This window comes from Nanorana parkeri, unplaced genomic scaffold (genome assembly GCF_000935625.1).
Source record: "Nanorana parkeri isolate BGI_ZX_2015 unplaced genomic scaffold, ASM93562v1 scaffold636, whole genome shotgun sequence".
NCBI lineage: Eukaryota > Metazoa > Chordata > Amphibia > Anura > Dicroglossidae > Nanorana > Nanorana parkeri.
The window spans coordinates 113,801-119,505 of record NW_017306904.1 but is presented as its reverse complement, the minus strand read 5'-3'; the positions used below and the strand labels follow the sequence as shown (position 1 = coordinate 119,505).

At 42.3% G+C, this 5,705-nt stretch overlaps 1 protein-coding gene across 1 annotated transcript in view; it reads left to right on the top strand.

Annotated features, from left to right (window-relative positions):
- The window catches only part of MYO16 (myosin XVI), a 214,031-nt gene that overhangs the window by 96,257 nt on the left and 112,069 nt on the right, over window positions 1-5,705 (top strand). The window lies entirely within an intron of this gene.

The following is a 5,705-nucleotide window of genomic DNA, read 5'->3' as shown; positions in this document are numbered from 1 at the left end:
AACAGTCCCAGGCCCATCAGGCTCCCAGCAGGGTTCAGCAATTCCACAGAACAAACAGCTTATCAGATCCCAGTCTGTCTATACTAACTTCTTACTACTTCTCATCTGCTGTTTAGAGCTTCCTGTCTTTTTAAACACACTTCCTCCTATATGTGAGTTAATATTTATTTGCCCCTTAAAAGGACCACAACCCAAACAGAGGGAAATGTAGCGCACTTCCAGGTCTCAACCCTGGCATCCTGTACAATACATACATACATCTATCTCCATTGTGGGATATCTGGACAACCTCCTATTGAGGGAATACTTCAGTGTCAGGCAAAATACATTTGCCTGACACTGATGACCAGATTGTTTGTACCCTGGTGGCTCAAAAGTTCGGTTCTGGAGTTGGGGAAATTCTTCCTCCCAATCTCTTAAAAGATGCTCCCAAGAGCAGGAGTCCTATACATCTTGTCGGTGCTGGGTACTTGGATGGACTTGAAGAAATCCTGTTTTATGATAATTATGCTGAGTGCTTGTCCCTATTACACTGGACATAGAAAACAAAAGGGAACAGAGCGCCACCTCCGTGTATAAAATCATTTATTACAATAAATAAAACAAGGGATAAAAGTACTCGCAAACAAACGTTTTCATCAGGCTTCAACAACAAACGAGAGGCCACACTGTCTGTTAACCCAACATGGTATCGCCCCGTCTATGTAACACGGTAGCCTCTGGTCACATCACCGTCCACCGAACTCAGTCAGCCAAGATTTACGCATTTCAGAGGCAAGCCCCCTTCATCAGAATCATAGTTTGCTTTCCCCGAGAGTGGGGTATAAGACTGGAAACCGACCAATCAAAAATTCTCCATTATGACTAGTCTTGGAGTCATTGGCTCTACTGCAGGATTACAAGGGATTTGCTATTATCCAAATCCCTTGTAATGCTGCAGATCCTTGTAATGCTGCAGATCCTAATAGCAAAGTTAAAGAAAAGAGTTAAAGAAAACCTATTACACTGGACATCCTGACTGGAGGGTCATTTGATTAATATTTTATCCAGTTGAACAGTGGCAGTGATGTAGATTCCTGGACACAACCCTTCCTTCCCTGACAGATATTACAGCCAGCCAGCCTGAATATATCAGCCAGCCCCCCTCCCCACTATCACCCACCCCCCTCCTGCAATGTCAGCCAGTTTTCCCCCCTCCACTAATACTGAAACCCCCCTCCTGAAATATGTCTGTGAAGGTTCTCATTCATCCAGGTCATGGTATATCTGTAAAAAATAAGTCAAGGCAACTGGACTTGCTGTATTTGTACTTGCTGGACTTGCTCCTGAAATGTTATCCAGCTCCCCTCATTATCACACAACACATCCCTGCATCACACCTCATTCTCATTTTCTTTCACTACCCACGCGTCCGCACTCCCTTTCCCATCACTGCACCTGTACCCCACCACTCACCACTGCACCTAGAGCCCACCTCTCAGCACTGCACCTGTGCATGCTTAGCCCCACTCTCAGCAGCGCACCTGCAGGATTCTCCTTCGCTTACCATTGCACCTATATATATATTCTCACTCCATGTCTGCATGCCCTTTCTCCAGTTTTTACCAGTACATGTGTAGAACCCCTCAAACTCTTACACAATGTCTGCATGTAAAGCCCACCCATTCCTATCTGCACACTGCCACCCTGCTTTCACTATCAAACTGGCACCCCCTTTACCACCCTACCCTTTACCCCTCCTCTCATCTGTTGGCCCATCTCTTAGCTCATGCCTGCACAAGTTTTCCCAATAAACACTGCACCTGCACACCCCCTCCCCCCCATTTCACTACCACCACTGCACCCATACCACTTCTCTCACCAAGTCTGTGCATACTTCCCTTCACTCTCACTATATGCCCTATCCTGCTGTTACCCCATGCCTGCTGGAAGTGCACCCCCCATTCTTTACACTCAATGAACACTAATGTAAGGGTGCATTACGTTCTCTACTAATGTAAGGGGGTGCTACACTGACCATCAGTGTAAATGGGTACTTTACTGACATTCAATCTAAGGGAGTACTTAACCCTTTCAATGAAATTGGCCATTTTTTCACTACACTACAATCACTAAAATCCTCACAGTTTGCAATTCTTTTCTGGCTATTATTATTATTATTATTATTTGTTTCATTTTGTTTTTACTACAAAAAATTATTTTGTAGTATAGAGCAGCTTTAGGAAGGACTGTTTTTGTCAGACCAACCTACTAACATTCTACGAAGAGGTGAGTAGAGATTAGTGATGAGCCGAACACCCCCCTGTTAAGTTCGAATTCAAACTTTCGTAAATGGGAAAAGTTCGAATTCAAACTCAAACTCAATGCAAATCTATGGGGGTAGAACTTTGAAAATCAATTTATCCCATTTTGAAGGCATATATGCAAGTTAATGGCCTTAAAAAGGGTACAGGGATTTGGGTACTGCCCTGGGGCACATGTATCAATGACACTTTTAAAAAATAAATTTTTTCAAGGAACAGTGATTTTAACATCACTTAAAGTGAAACAATAACAATAAAAATGAAAAATTCCTTTAAATATCATGCCTGGGGGCTCCCGTTAAACTGCGTGTAAAGTGATACATTTGTACAATGTATAAAACCTGCTGCAGCAAAACTGAAAAAAATTACATTTAAAAAGAAAAAAAAAGTGTGTAGTTCCCCCTCCCAAACAATACCAGACCCTTAAGGCCTGGTAGGAATTTTAGGAGGGACCCCATGTAAAAAACAAAAAACAAAAGTGTGTGGGGTTCCCCCTTAAAGTCACACCAGCCCCCTAAATGGCGGGAAAAAAGACCCTTGAGTCGAGCACAGGCCTAGCAGGGCAGGAAAAGGGGGGGACGAGCAAGCGCCCCCCCCCCCCGCAATACCAGGCCACATGCCCTCGGCACAGGGAGGGTGCTTATTCACATCAGGGTACCCCTTTAACCACTTCCGGGCCGCAATACGTCTATCCTTTTTAATAGCCAGCGATGGCTGTTAATGTACAAGCGATCCAATCCAGCGTCTGTACACTGCCCTTAAATTCATACCGCCCCCCTCCCCCGCCAGGACCCGGTTTCCCCCGGGCTCCGCTACCCCCGTGCGGTGCCCGGGACTGGCTTGGCGGGTCTCCCCGCAATGATCGGAGAGAGATTCAGCCGCTTCCAACTGCTATTCTCTCCTCCGATTATTACTGGACCCGGAAGTGATGTGTATTACATCAATTCCGGTGTCATTAGTTACAGTCTCCGGCTCTTAGAGCCAGGAGAAGAAGCTGGGGAAGCAGTTCTCTGCTTCTTTGGGGTTCCTAGGTGACATTAGGGGTCTGAATGACCGCTGATGTTTCCATAAAGAGGACTTGTCACACCCCATCTGCTATTACATAGGGTGCTTGTTAGCCCCCTATGTGATAGCAATAAGGTTAGTGTAGAAAAAAAAGTGTTTAAAAATTGAAAAAATTCAAGTAACATATAAGAAAAATAAAAAAATGCAAAAAAAACATTTTTAAAGTCTCCGCCCCCCCACGTGCACGCAGATGCACACACAAACACATGTTGGTGCGCCTACGTGCAAAAGTGACAATTGCGCTACACATGTTACATATCGCCGTGAACATTGGAGTGAGAGCAACAATTCTAGGGCCATAAATCACTGTTAACACTAAACTGATGAGCAGTAAAAGTGTTTAAAATGTTCCCTAGGAACATTTGGGTATTGACGTTTTTTGCGGCTTCTCGTGTGAACGCAATTTTAAGGCTTGACATGTTTGGTATCCATTTACCCAACGTGACCCCATTTTTCCTATTTTACCAAAAAATCGGGTATTCTATGATGTTTCTGTGCACTTAATTTTCATTTAGTTTATAAATACTGGTTTGATAAACATTTGCCCAAAAACCATGCGACAAAAAAAATTGCAATCAAATTGTAAATAAAAACACCAGACTTTTGAAAAAATCCTTTATTTGAAAAACAAAAGACAAGATTTTGACAAGTCTTTTTTTTTTTTAAACCTGAAAATTGATCCCCCGACATAATCCAGCGTCAATCACAACGTCCAGCATCATCCACAGCGATGACAACTCGATGTAAAAATAAAACAATAAAAAATAAATAGAAATCATAATAATTTTAAAAAATGACAACCTCCATCCCGTCTGCTTGCGACAAACACCCACCGCAGAGTGGCATTTTGACCCATGCCGGCAACATATAAACAATTGGGCAGAGCTAGCAGTGACAGATAGCTTTGCCCAACTGTTTACAGTTGTACAGCATCTGGCAGGTGAGCCATGATTGGGCAAAGTCATCATGACTTTGCCCAATCATGGCTCTTACAGAGTACTGGGCCCTGATTGGGTTTTGCACCTGACCTGTGGCTACAGGAATGTGTCCAGAGAGTATTGATAAGTGGCTCTTTTTCACATTGGTCTAAGGTCGAGAGTGGCGCGCCCCAGGGTTCTGTGCTATGCCCCATATTGTTTAATCAGTTTATTAATAATATTGGGGAAGGTGTTAAGAGCCATGTTTCTGTGTTTAGCAAGTAAATAAATATGCAGCGCTAGTAACCATTATTGGTATTAATAATTAATCAGTGATAAATAAATGATCAACTTAGAATAATTGATCAAATCAATTAATACCAAATAGTGTATATTAATGACAAATGTGACATAAATGTGAATGAATATTTCATAACATACTCATATATTTGTGAATAACATTACGTACTCCTTGTGAAAAAAATTAACTGTGCAAAATTCATATCACATCCAAAGTGATAAATAAATAATCCATAAAAAATGATTCAATAAAGTGCAAAAATAAATAAATAAATTAATGAATATATAAATATATAGTACCAAAGTGCTTTATAGTTGTTTCAAAAGTCACCTTGTGCCACACAAACACCCCCTTATGAGTGGGCACTCACCACATATAGATGGATGTAAACTCACAGCCAAAAGCTCCCTTGCATATCAGCAAGCTGCCCAGCGCTTTCTTTGGGTGCCTCCACAGCGATATCCCATAAATGATAGACTCGGGGGCGGGTCTATCTGACGCTACACCGGATGCGAAGTGCAGGCTGTTCATTTGGAGTTTACCGGCCGGTCGTTTCTTATGATTGATGTGAATTTTTAAAGTTTGTGCCGCCCCAATAGGGGCATAGAATATGAGATGCATAGCCTCAGTTAATATTAGCATTGTTATATAGGTTAGAATTTATATAGTGTGATTTGCCTAACTATTTTCTCATAGTTAAATCCATGTGTTATCCTATGCTGCCATCTAGTGGCCTTTTGTTGTAATGTACATGTTTTTCTGTGATTCTTTGTCATGTGACGATGTATTTCCCCCTAGTGTACGCCCCTTCCTTCTTCCTGTGTGCAGTACTTCCTGTGTCATGGCCAAAGCTAGCAAGCCACATGTAACAGGACACACATATAATCTGCACAGTACGTAGGAAAGGCATCATTTTCTGACCGCACAATACTATAACCGTTCAACTGCTGTTCCTATCATCTGCTGTAACCTGATGTTAAAGAATAAACACCTCTTTTGAATGAATCGGTATTGACGAGTTCAGCTATCTGACGAGGATTGTCCGCAGTGAGTATATCTGCTTATACAGGCCAGGCATAGAGGTCTCAGCAAGGGATATATTTCGCTATCACAACGATC